This window comes from Elephas maximus, chromosome 12, assembly GCF_024166365.1.
Source record: "Elephas maximus indicus isolate mEleMax1 chromosome 12, mEleMax1 primary haplotype, whole genome shotgun sequence".
NCBI lineage: Eukaryota > Metazoa > Chordata > Mammalia > Proboscidea > Elephantidae > Elephas > Elephas maximus.
This window is the reverse complement of record NC_064830.1, coordinates 66,254,119-66,276,601: the sequence shown is the minus strand read 5'-3', so window position 1 is coordinate 66,276,601 and position 22,483 is coordinate 66,254,119.

Genomic DNA, 22,483 nt, shown 5'->3' with positions numbered 1-22,483 from the left:
TCGATGTTCTTTTTGTTGATGTAGAGGAATCCAAGTGATTTTTGTATGTTTATCTTATAACCTGAGACTCTGCCAAACTCTTCTATTAGTTTCAGTAGTTTTCTGGAGGATTCCTTAGGGTTTTCTGTGTATAAGATCATGTCATCTGCAAATAGAGATAATTTTACTTCCTCCTTGCCAATCCGGATGTCCTTTATTTCTTTGTCTAGCCTAATTGCTCTGGCTAGGACCTCTAGCACAATGTTGAATAAGAGCAGTGATAAAGGGCATCCTTGTCTGGTTCCCGTTCTCAAGGGAAAGGCTTTCAGGCTCTCTCCATTTAGAGTGATGTTGGCTGTTGGCTTTGTATAGATGCCCTTTATTATGTTGAGGAATTTTCCTTCAATTCCTATTTTGGTGAGAGTTTTTATCATAAATGGGTGTTGGACTTTGTCAAATGCCTTTTCTGCATCAATTGATAAGATCGTGTGGTTTTTGTCTTTTGTTTTATTTACATGGTGGATTACATTAATGGTTTTTCTAATATTAAACCAACCTTGCATACCTGGTATAAATCCCACTTGGTCGTGGTGGATTATTTTTTTGATATGTTGTTGAATTCTGGTGGCTAGAATTTTGTTGAGGATTTTTGCATCTATGTTCATGAGGGATATAGGTCTGTAATTTTCTTTTTTTGTGATGTCTTTACCTGGTTTTGGTATTAGGGATATGGTGGCTTCATAGAATGAGTTAGGCAGAATCCTGTCATTTTCTGTGCTTTGAAATACCTTTAGTAGTAGTGGTGTTAATTCTTCTCTGAAAGTTTGGTAGAACTCTGCAGTGAAGCCGTCTGGGCCAGGGCTTTTTTTTGTTGGGAGTTTTTTGATTACCGTTTCAATCTCTTTTTTTGTTATGGGTCTATTTAGTTGTTCTACTTCTGAATGTGTTAGTTTAGGTAGGTAGTGTTTTTCTAGGAATTCATTCATTTCTTCTAGGTTTGCAAATTTGTTAGAGTACAATTTTTCATAATAATCTGATATGATCCTTTTAATTTCAGTTGGGTCTGTTGTGATGTGGCCCATCTCGTTTCTTATTCGGGTTATTTGTTTCCTTTCCTGTATTTCTTTAGTCAGTCTGGCCAATGGTTTATCAGTTTTGTTAATTTTTTCAAAGAACCAGCTTTTGGCTTTGTTAATTCTTTCAATTGTTTTTCTGTTCTCTAATTCATTTAGTTCAGCTCTAATTTTTATTATTTGTTTTCTTCTGGTGCCTGATGGGTTCTTCTGTTGCTCACTTTCTATTTGTTCAAGTTGTAGGGACAGGTCTCTGATTTTGGCTCTTTCTTCTTTTTGTATGTGTGCCTTTATCGATATAAATTGGCCTCTGAGCACTGCTTTTGCTGTGTCCCAGAGGTTTTGATAGGAAGTATTTTCATTCTCGTTGCTTTCTATGAATTTCCTTATTCCCTCCTTGATGTCTTCTATAACCCAGTCTTTTTTCAGCAGGGTATTGTTCTGTTTCGAAGTATTTGATTTCTTTTCCCTAATTTTTCTGTTATTGATATCCACTTTTATGGCCTTGTGGTCTGAGAAGATGCTTTGTAATATTTCGATGTTTTGGATTCTGCAAAGGTTTGTTTTACGACCTAATATGTGGTCTATTCTAAAGAATGTTCCATGTGTGCTAGAAAAAAAAAGTATACTTTGCAGCAGTTGGGTGGAGTGTTCTGTATAGGTCAATGAGGTCAAGTTGGTTGATTGTAGCAATTAGGTCTTCCGTGTCTCTATTGAGCTTACTGGATGTCCTGTCCTTCTCCGAAAGTGGTGTGTTGAAGTCTCCTACTATAATTGTGGAGGTGTCTATCTCACTTTTCAGTTCTGTTAAAGTTTGTTTTATGTATCTTGCAGCCCTGGCATTGGGTGCATAAATATTTAATATGGTTATATCTTCCTGGTCAATTGTCCCTTTTATCATTATGTACTGTCCTTCTTTATCCTTTGTGGTAGATTTAACTTTAAAGTCTATTTTGTCAGAAATTAATATTGCTACTCCTCTTCTTTTTTGCTTATTGTTTGCTTGATATATTTTTTCCCATCCTTTGAGTTTTAGTTTGTTTGTGTCTCTAAGTCTAAGGTGTGTCTCTTGTAGGCTGCATATAGACCGATCGTGTTTCTTTATCCAGTCTGAGACTCTCTGTCTCTTTATTGGTGCATTTAGTCCATTTACATTCAGCATAATTATAGATAAGTATGTGTTTAGTGTCATTTTGATGCCTTTTTGTGTGTGTTGTTGACAATTTCATTTTTCCACTTACTTTTTTGTGCTGAGATGTTTTTCTTTGTAAATCGTGTGTTCCTCATTTTCATAGTATTTGACTTTATGTTTGCTGAGTCGTTATGTTTTTCTTGGCTTTTATTTTGAGTTATGGAGTTGTTATACCTCTTTGTGGTTACCTTAATATTTACCCCTATTTTTCTAAGTAAAAACCTAACTTGTAATGTCCTATATCGCCTTGTATCCCTCTCCATATGGTAGTTCTATGCCACCTGTATTTAGTCCCTCTTTTTGATTATTGTGATCTTTTACATATTGACTTCAGTGATTCCCTGGTTTGAGCTTTTTTTTTTTTTTTTTAATTAATCTTAATTTGTTTTTGTGATTTCCCTATTTGAGTTGATATCAGGATGCTTTGTTCTGTGACCTTGTGTTGTGCTGGTATCTGATATTATGGGTTTTCTGACTAAACAATTTCCTTTAGTATTTCTTGTAGCTTTGGTTTGGTTTTCGCAAATTCTCTAAGCTTGTGTTTATCTGTAAATATCTTAATTTCGCCTTCATATTTCAGAGAGAGTTTTGCTGGATATATGATCCTTGGCTGGCAGTTTTTCTCCTTCAGTGCTCTATATATGTCATCCCATTGCCTAATTGCCTGCATGGTTTCTGCTGAGTAGTCTGAACTTATTCTTATTGATTCTCCTTTGTAGGAGACCTTTCTTTTATCCCCGGCTGCTTTTAAAAATTTCTCTTTATCTTTGGTTTTGGCAAGTTTGATGATAATATGTCTTGGTGTTTTTCTTTTTGGATCAATCTTAAATGGGGTTCGATGAGCATCTTGGATAGATATCCTTTTGTCTTTCATGATGTCAGGGAAGTTTTCTGCCAACAGATCTTCAACTATTTTCTCTGTGTTTTCTGTTATCCCTCCCTGTTCTGGGACTCCAATCACATGCAAGTTATTCTTCTTGATAGAGTTCCACATGATTCTTAGGGTTTCTTCATTTTTTTTTAATTCTTTTATCTGATTTTTTTTCAGCTATATTGGTGTCAATTCCCTGGTCCTCCAGACCTCCCACTCTGCATTCTAATTGCTCGAGTCTGCTCCTCTGACTTCCTATTGCGTTGTCTAATTCTGTAATTTTATTGTTAATCTTTTGGATTTCTGAATGCTGTCTCACTATGGATTCTTGCAATTTATTAATTTTTCCACTATGTTCTTGAATAATCTTTTTGAGTTCTTCAACTGCTTTATCAGTGTGTTCCTTGGCTTTTTCTGTAGATTGTCTTATTTCATTTCTGAGGTCATCCCTGATGTCTTAAAGCATTCTGTAAATTAGTTTTTTATATTCTGTATCTGGCAATTCCAGGATTGTATCTTCATTTGGGAAAGATTTTGATTCTTTAGTTTGGGGAGTTGTAGAAGCAATCATGGTCTTCTTTATGTGGTTTGATATCGACTGCTGTCTCTGAGCCATCTATAAGGTATTGTAGTGATTTATTCTGTATTTGCTCACTGAGTCTTATCTTGTTTTGTTTTCTTTCAATATACGTAGATGGGCTACTAGATTGCGCTGTCTTGATTGTTGTAGCCCTGGACTCACTTATGTCCTATTACCAGCTGGTTTGGGCTGTTACCAGATATATAAGCCTGAGTCCATTCACTATTCTTGAGTAGAATCTGATTTTGGGTCATCAAGTGTGCTATCTACCTAGAGAAGTAGTGGTGATAGTTGTGTGCACCAGATTCTAGTAGCAGCAGGGTTCACAGTCTGGGGTGGGGGGCAGGATGCTGACAGGCTTCCCCCAAGTGCCAGTGAGGTAGGTGTGTCTCTATTCCTAAAGCACCTTGGTGAGTGGGCTCTGCAGCTGTACCTTAGGCCCTCAATGCAAGTGCCTCTACAGATTGGTAGGTGTCACCCTCCTTAGACCCCTAAGACAGGAGGCTAGGTGGTCTGGAGGGAGCTTCAGCTTCCAGTTCCCTGTTGTGGGTCAGTGAGGGCTCTGTTGAATAAGCAGAGATATCAGACCTGGGAAACTTGTCTTTCCAGTAATCTGCTAAAAAAATTACAGGCAGATCCCCATCAGAAATGGCTTTGCATTATAATAGCCACCTTGTTCCCTGTAGGGATGAAAGCCCAAGACTGTGGATCACATATGCTTGGCTGGAGCTGGTTCTGTGATTTTAGTCCAATTAGGGAAGGATTTTTGGTCTCTGGGTTTTTTGTAGCTGCTTCTCTCAGGCCAGGAGAATGGGTTAGGAAAAGACCAAAAAAAAAAAAAAAAAAAGAAAGAAAGAAAACCGGCAGTGCAGTTCACTCTCTGGCTCAGGAAATTCCAATGTTAATGAAGCCACCTGGGAAGGGGAGGGGAGGGTTCAGATAAATAGGAGAGAGTAGCACCCCGAAATATAGACAAAGTTACTTATCTTGCTTGGGATGACTGTTTTATCTGAGATTCCCGAGGTGTGCATCGACTGTGTGCGCTGGCTGGGTAGAGATTGCCCCTGAGGGTCAGGCCCTCGTCCTGTGCTTGCGCTGTCTCAGAAGCCGTGCTTATTTCCTCCGCTCCCAGTCCAAAGCCCAGCGCCAAGGTTCCCTGGCTGGGACGCCGCACTCCTGGCTCCAAAACCAGTTGCTGCCTCCTGGTGACTTCTCCTCCCGTCAGCCGTGTCGCTGCGCTGCCTACGTGCACTGGCTGGGCTTCCCCCGAGGTCAGTTAAGGGGGCTAGGGATGCGCCCCGTCTGTGCACCGCCACAGGATGCTGTGCTTAGCTCTCCTGTGCCCAGTCCAAAGCCCGGCGCCAAGGTTTCCTGACTGGGACGCTGGCTCCAGTCTCCGAAAATAGTCATTGCTTCCCCGTGGTTGTTCGTTCTCAGTCGCTGTCACTCAGGTCAACTCTTTAGATCTGTGTTTGATGGTCAGGGTTTGTAGATTGTCATATATGTGATCGATTCACTTGTTTTTCTGGGTCTTCGTTGCAAAAGGGATCTGAGGTAGCTTCTACCTAGTCAGCCATCTTGGCCCCCTCCTCCAGCAGTTTCATTATTTTTTAACAACTCCATGCTATTTCATTCCGTATTCATTCCATACTTTAGTCAATATGCTTTGGATAGTTTTCTTCCAAAGATTTGTTGTTACAAAACTAGTGCAGTCCTTGAGCCTATGCTTTGCATAAGGCGGAAGCCCAAGACGGGTTAAGAGGATGACGTTAGTGACTTCCCCAGCTCTGCTGTCCAGATATTGCCTCCCTCTGCCCAGCTCCTGCAGGCCTCTAAGTGTAAGGCAAAAGTGAAGACATTGCAAAGAGGCCTGTTTTCAGAGACCCCGACTCCCAGGATGGAAGCCCATTAATTTTCAAAGCAAATTTTCAACCCCAGCTCCCAGCTCCTCCTCCAGCTTGGATATAACAAAGCCTCTCTTAAGTTAATAAAATTGATAATAACCCCACCTCCCCAACACACACCTAGAGTAGTAACTTCTGCAGAATGAATTCCTTTCTGCCTCCTCTGTCTGATCTGTTTAGGCCCCTAATCTTCTTATTGTTGAGTGAGGGATAATGTCCTTCTAGACATCCAGGTAAATGTGTCTAATGTGGCACAATTTAAGTGTTGGTGGTTCAAATCTACCCAGTGGCTTAACCAGAAAAAGACCTGGAGAGCTGCTTCTGTAAAGATTACGGCCTAGAAAACCCTATGGGGCAGTTCTACTGTGTCACATGGGGTTGCTATGAGTTGGAATCCGTTTGAGGACACCCAGCAACGACAGTGCTCTAGACACAGAGGATTTACTCTCATCCTATTTCCACATCCTTCTCTCCCCAAATCAGCTTTGACTGACCCACGGGTAGGCCACAGTGGCCAAGGAGTATAGCCTATTTGTTAGGTTAGAGTGTGGACCTCGGACTCAGCAAGGTCTGGGTTTGAATCTTACCTCAGCCTGTTGTTAATTGGCTTTGGACAACTCATAAAACCTTCCTGACCCTTATTTATCCCACATATGGTTGGAGAAAGCAACACCATGACAGGGCATCTAGAATAACCAGTAAACATGTGTCTACCTTGTCTAGTAAAAGGCATAGTCCTTGTCGTTATTGTTAGCAGCCGAGAATTCAGCCCCCACCTCATGGCTACCCCATACACAACAGAATCCAATTGTTGTGATTCCTAGAGTTATTAATGGCTGGTATTCAGAAGTAGATCTTCAGGCCTTTCTTCCTAGTTTGTCTTAGTCTGGAAGCTCCAGTGAAACCTGCTCAGCTTCATAGCAACACACAAGCGTCCACTGACAGACGGATGGTAGTGGCTGAGCACAAGGTGCATTGGCCGGGAATCAAGCTTGAATCTCCCACATGGAAAGTGAGAATTCCACCATTGAATCACCACTGTTTTCTGCATAGTCCTTCCAAAAAACCAAACCCAACCTATTGCTGTTGAGTTGATTCTGACTCATACCCTATAGGACAGAGTAGAACTGCCCCACAAGGTTTCCAGGACTGCAGTCTTTATGGATGCAGACTGCCACATCTTTCTCCCGTGGAGTGGCTGGTGGGTTCAAACTGCTGACCTTTCAGTTAGCAGCAGAGTGCTTATCCAGTGCACCACCAGGGCTTTTGTATAGTCCTTAGATATTAAAAAAAAAAAAAGAAGTGGTAGGAAATGTGGACTCCGAGCTTTACTTAAATAACAGACTTTGTTGAGCAGAGAGTAAAAGAATACAAGGACCCCTGGGTACAGCAAGGAGAGGCAGAGGTAGGTTTCCCAAGTCCTCTTTGTTGTCAGGGAGTTTCAAAGGTCATCCACCCAACCCCCAAGGAAGCAGGTGGCCTCCTGTGTAACATTCTGGACAGATTTGGCCTTTCAACAGAGACCTCACTGTCTCCTGAGGCAGACTCTTTCCTTTTTTTGGACAGCTTCTCATTAAATGACATGACTTTTGTAAACAAAGTTCCCAGGCAGTGCCTAGAATCTAACAGATACTCAGCCCACATTAATTCCCCATCCTTCCCAAGACTGTTGAAAGGTTGTTTTTATTAAACCAAATTTTCCCTAACTCCACTGATTTGTCCTTATCATGCTCTCCAGAGAGCCTTGCAAGTTCAAACCTATCTTCTCTATGACAGTCCATCAGAGAGCAACAGGAAAGACCAAGCCCCATTGAGACTTCTCTAAGCTAAATGCCTGCCTCCTCCTGCCTGAATACCTCCCTGGCCCCAGTCTTGCTGTCTCCAGTCTTCCCCTCCGTTGTCCATCCAGCCACCGGAAGGATCTTTCTGATACATAATGGATAGAGTCATTTCCATGCTTAAACCCTCTATTTCTTCATGGTCAATTCTAAATTCTTGATTAGGCATTCAAGGTTTTCCCCGGTGGTATATGTCAAATGACTAGTATATGTCAAACCCACTGGACCATATCCTGCCAGTTCTTCCCACCCTGTTCCTCTATGTTGTGTGGGCTCCTGTCACCCTAGATTACTCACTGTTCTTTCCCATTCTCTACAATCAAGAGTCCTTTATTCCTCACTCTACCTGGTAGACTCTACCTAATGCTCAAGACCCAGGTGCCATGCCAAATTATTGCCTCTGTAAAGCCATAATAGTGGGGGTGGGGAGTGGTAGTGATGGAACAGTCCTCTTTATTGCTCGTGACTAGGCAGATGGTCTTTCCCTGTTAGCCAGAGTAAGAATATAAAGTAGAAATTTCCAAATTGCTATCGAGGTTGGAATCCCTGCTCAGAGCCATGGAGCCAGTTGCAAGGGATGAGGCATAGCTGTAAATAGGAAAGCACATAATGATAATGGCAGCTGACAGGATGGGAGTAGTTGGGAAGCAGAGCTCCCAAGGGCCAAGGCAAGTCTCCAGGAGTAAGGCTATGACAGTGTGAGAATACTGAAAGGAGTCTTCCTTTCATACACCCAGGGGTGTCTCATTGGTGTAGAGAAGCTGGGTAAGCTCAGATTATCCCTTCTTACGTATAGCTGTAGCCACTTGTCGGTGTGTTTGTCTTTCCAACTGATCTGTGAGATCCTTGAAGTTAGCAGCTCTATTTTATCTATCTCTAAGGAGCACTGATGGCACAATTGTTAAGCACTTGGCTGCTAACCAAAAGGCTGGCAGTTCTAACCCACCCAATGGCTCTCAGGGAGAAAAACTGGTGAGGATTACAACCTAGAAAACCCTAAGGGGCAGTTCTGTTCTTCACATGGGATCATTGAGTCTTGATAGTACCTACCAACAACAACAGCTTAGCACTAAGGTAAGATAAGTCTTAGAAGAAATACATCTACAATGTTCCTTAGAAGTGAGGATGGTGAGACTTCAACTCACTTACTTTGGGTACATCATCAGGAAAGACAAATCACTAGAAGAGGACATCATGTTTAGTAAAGTAGAGGGCCAACAAAATGAGGGAATCCCTCAATGAGATGGATTGGCACAATAGCTGCAACAACCGACTCAAACATACCAATGATCATGAAGATGGTACAGGACTGGACAATATTTTGTTCTGTTATACATAGATGGCTGTCATGGATTGAATGTGTCCCCTGAAAATATGTGTATCAATTTGGCTAGGCCATGATTCCCAGTATTGTGTGATTGTCCACCATTTTGTCATTTGATATCATCTGTTGTAAATCCTACCTCTATCATGTTAAGGAGGTGGGATAGGTGGCAGTTATGTTAATGAGGTAGGACTCAATCTACAAGATTGGATTGTGTCTTGAGCCAATCTCTTTTGAAATATAAAAGAGAGAAGTGAGTAGAGAGTCAGGGAGACTTCATATCACCAAGAAAGCAGTGCCAGGAGAAGAGTGTGTCCTTTGGACCCAGGTTTCCCGCACAGAGAAGCTCCTAGTCCAGGGGAAGATTGATCACAAGGACCTTCCTCCAGAGCTGACAGAGAAAGCCTTCCCTGGAGCTGATGCCCTGAATTTGGACTTCTAGCCTACTAGACTGTGAGACAATAAACTTCTGTTTGTTAAAGCCATCCACTTATGGTATTTCTGTTACAGCAGCACTATATGACTAAGACAGTACCCATAAGTCAGAGCTGACTGGACAGCAACTACAAAGATCTTAGCACTGAATAGTAGGGTCTGGCTTGAAATCGGTGTTCAATCTGTGTTTGTTAAATGAAAACAGTACATTTCTCAAATATTCCCCAAGCCTGGCTGTGTATCAGAACCACTGGGTTAAAACAAAACCCCACATTTCTGGGCTTGACCCTAGATCTCCTAAGTCAGAATCTCTAGGGTTAGGTCCTGAGAATTTGCTTTTCAGACAAGATGTTAGTTCTCATGAGTTCTGCCTTGTACTGCTCTGTGGTCTAGGATATGAAAGCTATCACTTTATACACTATGGCTTTCATCCCCCTGCAAGTAACAAAATGTGGCATATTCTTTATGCTCCAGAATGTCATAGCCAGATCCCCCTTGCCAGGATTGCAGGGGGATTTTTGTACTACTTGGCCATGGGAAGCTAGACAAAGGTTTGCTTCTTCTCTCCCAGAAATCTGGGCTCTGGGCATGCTGTAGCTTGGATGTGCTTGAGTATTCCTCTCCAAAAGTCACATTCCTTTGGAGATATTTACAATGGCAGAGATAATGGGTTATTGATGAACCAATCAGCTGAGATGGCCCCCAGTGAATTAGCTGTTGGCCACTGGCCTGCTAGGGATAAGGAACTACTGCTGAGCTCAGCAGCAGCTAGGCAAGGTCTAAATCACGCCCATCACATCAGTAATCTTTGTTAAGGCGCCTCCACAGCCAATTCCTCATACGGGGGAAGCAACTTATTTAATTTATAGTTAATTGAAGACCTGGAGCTTTGGATCATGGATGAGGGTTTCACTCTCGGCTCCTCCTCTCCTTCTAGACTCTGTAAGAAAATGCAAGATATTTATTTAACCACTCTGAGCTTCCTCATCTAAGAAATGATGATCCCGTTCCCAGCTTTGCAGAATTGCTGTAAATAGTACATGAAATGATGAATAGAGAGCATTTTCATAGTTTACAAAGCACTTTCACATTCGTTACCTAATTTTCACAATTAGGCTATGAGGTAGTATATATCATTAGGTCATTTTTACACATAAATATTACAGAGCTCAGAGGGTTTGAGTATCTTACTCAAGAGTCAACACCTGCCTGCCTCAAGATACACATACTTTATAGATGAGCAAACAAATGTCCAAGAGGGCAAACAATTTGTCCAAGGTCACATGGCCAGTAAACGGCCAGTGCTACAGCTTCTAACTATAAATAGAATAATTAAAATGAAATCTAAACTGTGCATATTGGCCTTTAAGGTTTTAATGAACTGGTTTCTATCTCTCTCTCTAGTAGTGGGAGGTTGCAAAAATGGCCCCAGTTCTTCCCTCTACGTGTATTCAAGCTCTTTGCCATATAATTTTTACAGCTCCCTCCTGCTCTGGCTCAGCACAGACATGTGACTTGCTTTGGCCAATAGAATGCTGGTGGCACAGCTCTGAGTCCAGACCTCAAGAGGTATTGTATGATTGTAACAGGAGCCCTGGTGGCCAACTGTTAAGCAGTCTGCTGCTAACCAAAATGCTGATGGTTTGAACACACCCAATGTCTTCTCAAAGACTTGAGAAGCTGGACTATATGAAGAAGAACTGGGCCTCAGGATTGGAAGAAGGCTCATTAACAACCTGCAATATACAGATGACACAACTTTGCTTGCTGAAAGTGAAGAGGACTTGAAGCACTTACTGATGAAGATCAAAGACCACAGCCTTCAGCATGGATTACACCTCAACATTAAGAAAATAAAAATCCTGACAACTGGACCAATAAACAACATTATGGTAAAAGGAGAAAACATTGAATTTGCCAAGGACTTCATTTAATTGGATCCATATCAATACTCATAGAAGCAGCAGTAGGAAATCAAAAGACATTGCATTGAGCAAATCTGCTGCAAAAGACCTGTTCAAAGTGTTAAAAAGCAAAGATGTCACCTTGAAGGCTAAGATGCACTTGACTCAAGACATGGTGTTTTTAATTATCTCATATGCTTGTGAACCCCCACGTGTCTGTCAGTTTGTCATACTGTGGGGTCTTGTGTGTTGCTGTGATGCTGGAAGCTATGCCACCGGTATTCAGATACCACCAGGGTCACCCATGGAGGACAGGTTTCAGCTGAGCTTCCAGACTAAGACAGACTAAGAAGAAGGACCTGGCAGTCTACTTCTGAAAAGCACTAGCCAATGAAAACATTATGAATAGCAGCGGAACATTGTCTGATATAGTGCTGGAAGATGAGCCCCCCCCAGGTTGGAAGGCACCCAAAAGATGATTGGGGAAGAGCTGCCTCCTCAAAGTAGAGTCGACCTTAATGACATGGATAAAGTAAAGCTTTCAGGACCTTCATTTGCTGATGTGGCACGACTCAAAATGAGAAGAAACAGCTGCAAACATCCATTAATAATCGAACCTGGAATGTACGAAGTATGAATCTAGGAAAACTGGAAATCATCAAAAATGAAATGGAATACATAAACATCAATATCCTAGGCATTAGTGAGCTGAAATGGACTGGTATTGGCCGTTTTGAATCAGACAATCATATAGTCTGCTATGCTGGGAGTGATGTTGCATTCATTGCCAAAAAGAACATTTCAAGATCTATCCTGAAGTACAACACTGTCAGTGATAGGATAATATCCATACGCCTACAAGGAAGACCAGTTAATACAACTATTATTCAATATAGTTATACGACTATTATGCACCACCACTAGGGCCAAAGATGAGGAAATAGAACATTTTTATCAGCTGTTGCAGTCTGAAATTGATCGAACATGCAATCAAGACGTATTGATAATTACTGGCGATTGGAATGCGAAAGTTGAAGAAACAAAGAAGAAGGATCAGTAGGTGGAAAATATGGCTTTGGTGATAGAAACTGCTGGAGATCGAATGACAGAATTTTGCAAGACCAATGATTCCTTCATTGCAAATACCTTCTTTCGCCAACATAAACGGCAACTATACACATGGACCTCACCAGATGAAACACACAGAAATCAAATGGACTACATCTGTGTAAAGAGACGATGGAAAAGCTCAATATCATCAGTCAGAACAATGCCAGGGGCCGACTGTGGAACAGACCATCAATTGCTCATATGCAAGTTCAAGCCGAAACTGAAGAAAATCAGAGCAAGTCCATGAGAGCCAAAATATGACCTTGAGTACGTCCCACCTGAATTTAGAGACCATCTCGAGAATAGATTTGATGCATTGAACACTAGTGACAGCAGACCAGATGAGTTGTGGAATGACATCAAGGACATCATACATAAAGAAAGCAAGAGGTCACTGAAAAGACAAGAAAGAAAGAAAAGGCCAAGACGGATGTCAGAGGAGACTCTGAAACTTGCTCTTGAGCCTTGAGCAGCTAAAGCAAAAGGAAGAATTGATGAAAAGAACTGAAGAGAAGATTTCAAAGGGCCTCTCGAGAAGACAAAGTAAAGTATTATGAGATGTGCAAAGAGCTGGAGATGGAAAACCAAAAGGGAATAACAGGCTCCGTGTTTCTCAAGCTGAAAGAAATGAAGAAAAAATTCAAGCCTAGAGTTGCAATAGTGAAGGATTCCACAGGGAAAATATTAAATGGTGCAGGAAGCATCAAAAGAAGATGGAAGGAATACACAGAGTCATTATACCAAAAAGAATTAGTCGATATTCAACTATTTCAAGAGGCGGCATATGATCAGGAACCGATGGTACTGAAGGAAGAAGTCCAAGCTGCTCTGAAGGCAATGGCGAAAAACAAGGGTCCAGGCATTGATGGAATATCAATTGAGATGTTTCAACAAACAGATGTAGTGCTGGAGGTGCTCACTCGCCTGTGCCAAGAAATATGGAAGACAGCTTCCTGGCCAACTGACTGGAAGAGATCCATATTTATGCCTATTCCCAAGAAAGGTGATCCAACCAAATGTGGAAATTATAGAACAATATCATTAATATCACACACAAGCAAAATTTTGCTGAAGATCATTCAAAAATGGCTGTAGCAGTATATCAACAGGGAACTGCCAGAAATTGTGCAGGCTGGTTTCAGAAGAGGACATGGAACCAGGGATATCATTGCTGATGTCAGATGGATCTTGGCTGAAAGCAGAGAATACCAGAAGGATGTTTACCTGTGTTTTATTGACTGTGCAAACGCATTCGACTGTGTGGAAAGTAACAAATTATGGATAACACTGCAAAGAATGGGAATTCCAGGACACTTAATTGTGCTCATGAGGAACCTTTACATAGATCAAGAGGCAGTTGTTGGGACAGAACAAGGGGATATTGATTGGTTTTAAGTCAGGAAAGTGTGCGTCAGTGTTGTATTCTTTCACCATACCTGTTTAATCTGTATGCTGAACAAATAATCCGAGAAACTGGACTATATGAAGAAGAACGAGGCATCAGGATTGGAGGAAGGCTCATTAACAACCTGCATTATGCAGATGACACCACCTTGCTTGCTGAAAGTGAAGAGGACTTGAAGCACTTACTAATGAAGATCAAAGACCACAGCCTTCAGTATGGATTACACCTCAACACAAAGAAAACAAAAATCCTCACAACTGGACCAATGAGCAACATCATGATAAATGGAGAAAAGATTGAAGTTGTCAAGGATTTCATTTTACTTTGTTCCACAATCAACAGCCATGGAAGCAGCAGTCAAGAAATCAAAAGACACATTGCATTGGGCAAATCTGCTGCAAAGGACCTCTTCAAAGTGTTGAAGAGCGAAGATGTCACCCTGAAGACTAAGGTGTGCCTGACCCAAGCCATAGTATTTTCAATCGCATCATATGCATGTGAAAGCTGGACAATGAACAAGGAAGACCAAAGAAGAGCTGACGCCTTTGAATTGTGGTGTTCATGAAGAATATTGAATATACCATGGCCTGCCAAAAGAACGAACAAATCTGTCTTGGAAGAAGTGCGGCCAGAATGCTCCCTAGAGGCAAGGATGGCGAGACTGCATCTTACATACTTTGGACATGTTGTCAGGAAGGATGAGTCCCTGGAGAAGGACATCATGCTTGGCAGAGTACAGGGTCAGCAGAAAAGAGGAAGACCCTCAAGAAGGTGGATTGACACAGTGGCTGCAACAAGGAGCTCAAGCATAACAACGACTGTAAGGATGGCTCAGGACTGGGCAGTGTTTCGTTCTGTTGTGCATAGGGTCGCTATGAGTTGGAACTGACTCTACGGCACCTAACAACAACAACAACATGCTTGTGAAAGCTGGACAAAGAATAAGGAAGACTGGGGAAGAGTTGAATTGTGGTGTTGGTAAAGAATATACCAGGGACTGCCAAAATCTGTCTTGAAAGAAGTACAATGAGAATGCTCCTTGGAAGCAAGGATGGCCAGACTATATCTCACATACTTTGGACATGTTATCAGAAGGGATCATCCCTGGAGAATGATATCATCCTTGGTAAAGCAGAGGGGCAGCAAAAAAGAGGAAGACCCTCAACAAGATGGGTTGACACAGTGGCTACAACAATGGGCTCAAGCATAACAATGATTGTAAAGATGGCACAGCACCTGGGAGTGTTTCGTCGTCTTGTATGTAGGGTTGCTATGAGTCAGAACTGACTCGACAGCACCTAACAATAACAATAACTAACAATGGCTTCTCAGGAGAAAGACCCGGTGATCTGCTCCTGTAAAGATTACAGCCTAGAAAACCCCATGGGGCAGCTATCCTGTGTCCCATGGGGCCTCTAAGTCAGAATTGACTAGACAGCACCCAACAACAAGAACGTGCACACTTGTGCCTTTGTTATGAGAACATGTCTGGCCTAGGCTGCTGCAAGTTGAGGGTCACATGGAATAGAACTTGGAGTTGCCTGGCTGATCCTGAAATGATTATTGCACAAGCAATAAACATATTGTTGCCTGTCACTGAAAAAAAAAAAGCAGTTGCAGAGTTGGCTCTGACCCATGATGACCCCATGTGTGTCAGAGTAGAACTGCACCCCATAGGGCTTTCAATGGCTGATTTTTTTCAAAAGTAGATTGTCAGGCCTTTCTTTGGAGGTGCCTCGGGGTGTATTCAAACAGCCAGCCTTTCAGTTAGTAGCTGAGTAAGATACTCAAACCCTCTGAGCCATGCGGTATTAATGTGTAAAAATGAGTTAATGATATATACTACCTGATAGACTTTCTGTAAAAATTAAATGAGATAATGAACGTGAAAGTGCTTTGTGAACTGTGAAAATTTGCACCACCGGGGGACTCCTGAAGTCTGTAGTTGTTTGTTAGGCGGCATTGTTGTGGCCTGAGGTTGCTGATGCACTAACTTCTTTCCATGCCGCTCTCTCCCTCACTCACTACAGTCACCACAGCCACACTGACTTCCCTTCACTCCCTTAAACAAGCCAAGCTCTTCCTCTCTTCAGTCCCTCTGTAATGCTCCCCTCCTCACCTTTTCTGCATCGCTTTTCATTTCTCATCCTCTGAACCTCAGCCTAAATGTTGCCTCCTTGGAGAGAACTTCCTGGACTGTTCTGTCTGAACTAGTGCACTCTACATATTTTCTATAATAGTACCCCATTCTTCTCCATCATAGCCTTTATTACAATTTATAATCATACAGTAATTTTTTTTTTTTTTAGCTCTATACGGTCTGTGACGACAGGACTGGGAGCTTGATGTTTTATTCACCATTCTATTCCTAGCGCCGGACGCAGTGCCTGGTACATATGCGGTCAGTCAGTAAATGAATTGGTAAATTGGTAAATGAATTGGTGGAGCTGGGATTTCAACTCGTCACCATTTCCTGTCTTTCTGTCATGCCATGATTATGGCTTTACTGGAGGTTTAGGGCTTATCTGTCTTGGAGAAGCCTATCTAAAATGCACAATTCCCTGATAATGTTTAGTCTGTTTAGCTAGCAGGTTTTTATCAGTTTATACTCAAGTGAGCAGCTTAACACTTTTTAGGGATTAGCTGATAGTTGGCTGCGAGAGGAAGTGGGAAAACAACTCAAGACAGACCAGACTATGGGGAGATGGAAGCTTCAGGAGCAGAAAGTGGGAATCTGAGACTGTGGCAGGGACATTTCCTGGGTTCAGCTGTCCTGCTGCACATGGGGACAATTCTGGCTCCTGTTACTGCCATTGTTGCAGCAATTGACTGACATCATGGGGGCTCCAGCTTTATTCTGGAGGAAAGACGTTAAGTTGGAGGAGTCACTGCTCCATCTTTATGTAGAAAGGCATTTTAGCCTGGCCCGCTAGTCGTTGCCTAGCTAGGCCCAGGAGCGTGACACACTTGGAATCTTGCTGTTCAGGGTGCTCGGTCAGAGGGTCCCACTCTGGACCGATGCTCAGGAGGACCAAAGGTTTGGGGACGAAGTTGTTTTAGCTTTTATTGAACTGCACAGGGGCAGAGACCAGGAGGGTGGATGCCTTTGGTGCTAGAGTCAGAATTCTGAGCAAACTGCTCACAGCAGTGGGAGCCTTGGTGAGGTGTAGCAAGGGGGCAGAGAGAGGGAGGTACTTGTCCCCTGGTGCAAGTCCAAGGGGGCACCAGAGGGGGCTCGGAATGACATTCCAGAGCACTGCAAATATGAAAGGTGCCTGACTAAGGCAGCAACACAAGAGGGTGGAAGGCGTTTCTGCTGAGACTTTGCTGCTATTAACACCTATTCATCTTGAAATTGAAGGGTGGGGTACAAGTTAGAGATTGCCCCTAGGCTCTTTTCACCCTCATTATGCCCCCGGAGCCCTTGTACAGGGGTCAGGAGATCAGAAGCAGTGAATGCAAAATAAAAGGGCAAATTCAGCCCTCCTGCAGCAGGGTCTAGAGAAGATTTAACACAAAATAAAATGTCATTAACAACCTGCGATATGCAGGTGACACAACCTTGCTTGCCGGAAGTAAAGAGGACTTGAAACACTTAACTGAGGAAGATCAAAGACCACAGCCTTCAGTATGGATTACACCTCAACAGAAAGAAAACAAAAATCCTCACAACTGGACCAACAAGTGCCATCATGATAAATGGAGAAAATATTGAAGTTGTCAAGGATTTCATCGGATCCACGATCATGGCCATGGAAGCAGTAGTCAAGAAATCAAACCACATATCGCATTGGGCAAATCTGCTGCAAAAGACCTCTTTAAAGTGTTAAAAAGCAAAGATGTCACGTCGAGGACTAAGGTGCACCTAACTCAAGCCATGGTATTTTCAGTCACCTCGCATGCATGTGAAACCTGGGCAATGAGTAAGGAAGACCAAAGAAGAATTGAAACTTTTGAATTATGGTGCTGGCGAAGAATATTGTACATACGATGGACTGCTAAAAGAATGAACAAATCTGTCTTGGAAGAAGTACAGCCAGAATGCTCCTTAAAAGCAAGGATGGCCAGACTTTGTCTCAGGCACTTTGGACATACTATCAAGAGGAACCAGTCCCTGGAGAAGGACATCATGCTTGGAAAAGTAGAGGGACAGCAAAAAAGAGGAAGACCCTTAATGAGATGGGTTGACACAGTGGCTGCAATAATGGGCTAGAGCATAGCAAGGATTGTGAGGATGGCGCAGGACTGGGCAGTGTTCCGCTCTGTTGTACATAGGGTCGCTATGAGTTGGAACCAATTCTACGGCACCTAACAACAACAAGAAGAGAATGTCTGGTTGGCCCAAGGTTGAGACAACTTTCAGAGGGCTTAAAGGAGAAGAGAAAAAGAGTAAAACAAATTAGAGACTAGATTCTAATCACTGTTCTAGTTGTGTGGGACATTGCCCCTAACCACCAGAAATGTCTGGTGGAGAATGTCGGATTGAGCTGCCACAATTCCACAGCAAAATTCCGCACAAAATCCTAAGGTTTCTAAAGTACGTTCCCTAAAGCAGTGCTCCACAATATAAAGATAAGAATTCCAGGGAAAGAAGAAAAAAAAGAAAAAAGGGTCCTATGGAGAAGTGAATTATGAAAGCATGTGGACTTTAACCTCCTCTTGGAGAGTCACAATGATGCACATTTGCATATTAAAGGCTCTGAAAAGTCCTGCAAAAAAAAAAAAAAGAAACCTTATATAAGTTTTTCATCTCTTTCTGAAGTTTCTTTCACCAAGGAACCAATTCACTTCCTTCTTTCCTTCTCCCCTTCATCCCTTCCTCCCTCCCTTCCTAATCTTGTTCAGTGCCAGTTAACATTTTTCTGCAAAGCACAGTTTATGAAACATTGACCTCAAGTCTTTTTTTCAAATGTGTTCCATTTTGCCTTCATGGTTAAAATGATGCAAACCCAAAGAAGCAAAATGCTTGTTCACTGAGCCCCTCCCATGTGTCAAGCATGTTGCCTAGCACTGCTCATACCCTTAGCTCACCTTATTCTCAAAAGGTGAGCTTCCCCACTGTGAAGTAGGGAATATTATCACTTTTCAGATGAGAGAACTGAGACTCAGTGAGGTTGAGTGATTTGGCCCAGGTCACACAGGCAATAAAATGATGTGGCCATGTTCACACTCAGACAGTGCACCCTCAAATCTACCTTTTTAGTCACCAGGCAATTACAGTCCAGAAAGTAAAAGATATCCTCCCACCTCCCAGATATCCAGCAAAACTCCTAATTTTTTTTTTTTTTAATGGTGTGGGACTGTGCCTTCATATTGGCTGAGATATGATGACCAAGAGATCTCAACATGACCATGAAATACGCAAGTTAAACTCTCAGCAGTAGCAAAAGATATACTGTGGGAGTCCATACTTTCTGTAGCCATGGGGGAAAAAAAAAATAAGCCCCTGAAACCATTGGTCTGAGATAATCATTAAACCTTAAACCAAAAATATCCCTGAAGACTTCTTTAAACCAAACAATAGTTTAACTTGATTATTAAAGAATGTCTGCCTTGAACATCGTGCTCTTTTAAGAACTACCTGTAAGGGGTCCAACTGACAACAGCAACTTGAAAGGTCAGATAGGAACCTTAGGAGGCAGTGAGTTCATGTTAATGGGGGAGGAACAATTCAGAAAAAGAGGGTGAGAATGGTTGCGCAACTTGAAGAATGTAATCAGTGTCACTGAATTGTATACACAGAAATTATTGAATTGGTGTCTGTTCTGCTGTGTATATTCTCAACAACAACAATAACAAATAAAATGAATTATTAAGCAAAAGAGAGAGCAATGCAGTAAGTCCATATGCAGCTTGGTGGGCTGAGGAGGTTGCCCCTGAGCAATTTCTGTGTCCTCTGCTATGAGTAGACGAACGCGGTCAATAATTATATTCTGTGGTTACATGCTATGTATAATTATATCTATTTACCAGTTAGCTTTATTTTTCTGGGGAAAAGTACATGGCCTGCTGAGATGTTTATGACGAATAAATAGCTCTGTCCTTGACTGTGTTACAGAGAGTGCAAATCCCAACATCCCCCTGATGTCTTCATACAAGTAGGGTGGTAACAGGCTGTTCTGGCCCTTCACCTTGACTCCCGCCAAATGCCATTCTCTTATCTCTGTCCTGTTCACAGAAAGAAGCCATCCCTGGCCCCTCCCACCTGTGTCTGCCTTACCTGCCATTCCCCATTCTGGTTTTTCGCACTTCAGCGTGGTAGAAAATTCAAGGATTTGAAGCCAGACAGAATTGGTTTCCAGTTACATTTTTGAGGCTTTGTTTCCTGTGTTAAGCACTTTCTTGTTGTTGTTGTTGGGTGCCGGCAAGTCGATTTTCTAGGCTTTAAGGAAGGGACCGTGGTGGCACAGTGGTTAAGTGCTCCACAACTAGCCAAAAGATCGATGGTTGGAACCCATCAGCCGCTCTGCAGGAGAAAGATGGGGTGATCTACTCCTATAAAGATTATAGCCTAGGAAACCCTATAGGGCAGTTCTACTCTGTCATACAGGGTCACTATGAGTCAGAATCAACTCGATGGCACACAACAACAGCAATCTTTATAGAAGCAGACAGACAGGACTTTCTCCCACGGAGCTACTGCCTGGATTTGAACCCACCAACCTTTCAGTTAACAGCCCAGTGCTTAACCATTGCACCACCAGGGCTCCTTTCTTTGTGTTGTTGTTGTTGTATGTTGTCAAGTCATATTACCTCATCCTATTTCCCAACAGACCTGTATGACAGATTCTATTGTGACCCCATTTTAAAACAGAAAAGATTAAGTTTTAGGGAAGTTAACTAACTTGGTCACCCAAGGTATCCTATTTGAATGGCCCACTCTAGACAGATAGAGTAGTGGTGTACTGTTTATCTATTCCTAACAAATTACCCTAATATGTGGCAACGTAAAGCAATTTCATTGATTATTTCATGGTTTTCATGGATTGGCTGATACCCTCATCTTAAGAGCCTATTAAACAAACAAACAAAAAAAGACAAAACAAAAACTTGGTTCTCACTCATGATGACCCCATATGTTACAAATTAGAACTGTTCCACAGGGTTTTCTTGGAGTTAATCTTTATGGAAGCAGATCACCATGACTTTCTTCCATGGTACCTCTGAGTGAGTTCAGATGGCCAACCTTTAGGTTGGTAGTGGAGTACAAACCATTTGTATCAGCCAGGGACCTTGGAGTCTCTAACAAGTCTGTAATCCAGGTGTTGGCTGAGGCTGCTGTTTCATCTGAAGATTTGACTGGGGAGGATCCACTTCCAAGATCACTAATGTGATGGCTGGCAGAGTTCGGTTCCTCCCAACCTGTTGGACGAGGCTTCAGTTACTCAAGAGCTGTTGGCCAGATGCCTCCCTTGATTCCTTGTCACATGGACCTCTCCAAAGAGCATCTTACAACATGGTAGCTGGCTTCATTAGACTGAGCAAGAGAGAAGACAAGAGAGAGAGTATCAACAAGATGGAAGTCACAGTCTTTTGTAACCTAATCATGAAAGTGACATCCCACCATATTTGCTGTATTTATTTATTAGAAGCAAGTCCTAGACCCAGCCCACATTCAAGGGGAGGGAATTACACAAGGGCATGAATACCAGGAGCTGGATATCATTGAAGGCTGTGTCAAAAGCTACCTACCACAAGTGGTCAAGAGCATGGTCCTTGGAGTATGATGATTTTTTTCCACACCACCACTTATTAACTCTCCAGCCTCAAGAAAGCTGTATAACTTCTTTAAGCCTCCATTTTCTTATCTATCATATAGGTGTAATAGTTACTAGCTGCTATTGAGTTGATTCTGACTCATGGCTCACCCCATGCGTGTCAGAGTAGAACTGTGCTCTATAGGGTTTTCAATGGCTGATTTTTTGGAAGTAGATCACCAGGCTTTTCTTTTGAAGTAACTCTGGGTGGACTTGAACCTTCAACTTTCTGGTTAGCAGCTAAGCGTGTTAACCATTTGCACCATCCAAGATACCTACCTCATGGAGTTGTTGTTTGGAGTAAATAAGCAAATAAATAGATAAAAAGATGTTGAGCACCTGTCAATAGTGCTGACTTTGTTCTCCGAATCATTGTTGGCACGGGACTGTAGAATCATCTGGACTCCACCCTTTCGTGTAGCCTTTGAATAGGTATTGAATAGAGGAAAGAGCCAGGATGCCAGAGACAGGAGTTTTAGTTCTCTAATTGGCTGTGTGATTTGGTACCCATTCTTTCTCCTCTCTGGGACTCTGCTTATTCATCTGTAAAATTAAGTGGCTAAAAGAGATAGCAACAAAGTTTCATTTTTCTGTGCCAATTTCAAGTGTTAGCGGAGACTCTCTGGAGCTTTGTATTGAGAAAGATTACAGAGCTGTGCAGGAGCTAGTTCCCATGTGAGAGCTGATTGTGTACATCTCTTTCCATCTCCGAATTCGGTGATGCCCCATGGGTAGCTTGAAATCAACCATGATGGGAGTATTTTCACCATGGATATTGGCAAATGCTACAAATCAGTGCTCTTCTCTTCCTCCCTTAGAGAGTGGGTTGTTAAACATATACCATTGCCCCACTGATTTCAAAACTCCATGGGAAAAAGGATAGTGATTTATTGCAAAACTTGCCAAGCTCCAGGAAGAAGGCATGGACGAATGAATGACTAATGCATATGTGCCATTTCTGCTTGGTTGATATCAGTCCTACTCCTTGCCCTGACATTCCTGAAGGCTCTGTGTTTTTAGGAGAAAGAATTGCTGGGCTAGGGAAAAGGTTGCTAGCATAGGCTTTGTCTCTGAATCAAAACCAGTTCACCAAAACCCAGCTGATCTTCTG